The 1,336-nt window shown below is 47.8% G+C and overlaps 1 protein-coding gene across 1 annotated transcript in view; it reads right to left on the bottom strand.

Annotated features, from left to right (window-relative positions):
* LOC106877076 (uncharacterized) overlaps nucleotides 1-1,336 on the bottom strand; it is a 262,423-nt gene that overhangs the window by 138,987 nt on the left and 122,100 nt on the right. The window lies entirely within an intron of this gene.

Consider the following 1,336-nt stretch of genomic DNA (forward strand, 5'->3'; position numbering starts at 1 on the left):
GGGGGGGGGGGGGTTGATGATAGTGTGCAGGATACAAGCCACATAATAGAATTAATTAGAAATACAGAAAATATATTTGGCATCCTAAGCTTTAGAAAACACATCATCATCATCATCGTTTAACGTCCAATTTCCATGCTAGCATGGGTTGGACGATTTGACTGAGGACTGGTGAACCAGATGGCTACACCAGGCTCCAATCTGATTTGGCAGAGTTTCTACAGCTGGATGCCCTTCCTAATGCCAACCACTCCGAGAGTGTAGTGAGTGCTTTTACATGCCACCGGCATGAAGGCTAGTCAGGCGGTACTGGCAACGGCCACGCTTAAAATGGTGTATTTTACATGCCACCTGCACAGTCCAGCAGCACTAGCAATGATCTCACTCGAACAGCTTTTCACGTGCCACCGGCACAAGTGCCAGGAAGGAGATGCTGGTAACGATCACGATCGAACGGTGCTCTTAGCGCTCCACTGGTACAGGTGCCATCACGATTTCACTTTCGTTTGCCCCAACAGGTCTTCACAAGTCGAGTTTAGGGGGCCAGTCGTTGAATTTAGTTTGATTTCGATTTCACTTGCCTCAACAGGTCTTCGCAAGTGGAGTTTAGTGACCAATGAAGGAAAAGTACGCATAAGTGGGATGGCTACATCCCTGGCAGAGGCCTTGGATTTAGGTCTCACTTAGCTTGTTGGGTCTTCTCACCCACAGCATATTTCCAAAGGTCTCAGTCTGAAGTCATTGCCTTGGTGAGGCCCAATGTTTGGAGGTCGCGCTTCACCACCTCATCCCAGGTCTTCCTGGACCTGCCTCTTCCACAGGTTCCCTCAACCGCTAAGGTGTGGCACTTTTTCACGCAGCTATCCTCATCCATTCTCGCCACGTGACCATACCAGCGCAATCGTCTCTCTTGTACACAACTGATGCTTCTTAGGTTCAACGTTTCTCTCAAGGTACATACACTCTGTCAAGTATGCACACTAACATTACACATCCATCGGAGAATACTGGCTTCATTTCTTGTGAGCTTACGCATGTCCTCAGCAGTCACAGCCCATGTTTCACTGCTATATAGCATGGCTGTTCGTACACATGCGTCATACAGTCTGCCTTTTACTCTGAGCGAGAGGCCCTTTGTCACCAGCAGAGGTAGGAGCTCTCTGAACTTTGCCCAAGCTATTCTTATTCTAGCAGCTACACTTTCAGTGCCCCCTCCCCTGCTACTAACTTGGTCACCTAGATAATGGAAGCTATCAACTACTTCTGGTTTTTCTCCCTGGAATGTGGCAAAAGTTGTTTTCTGCACATTTTCAGTGTTTATTGCTCTTGAACATCT

Source organism: Octopus bimaculoides, chromosome 17, assembly GCF_001194135.2.
Source record: "Octopus bimaculoides isolate UCB-OBI-ISO-001 chromosome 17, ASM119413v2, whole genome shotgun sequence".
Taxonomy (NCBI): domain Eukaryota; kingdom Metazoa; phylum Mollusca; class Cephalopoda; order Octopoda; family Octopodidae; genus Octopus; species Octopus bimaculoides.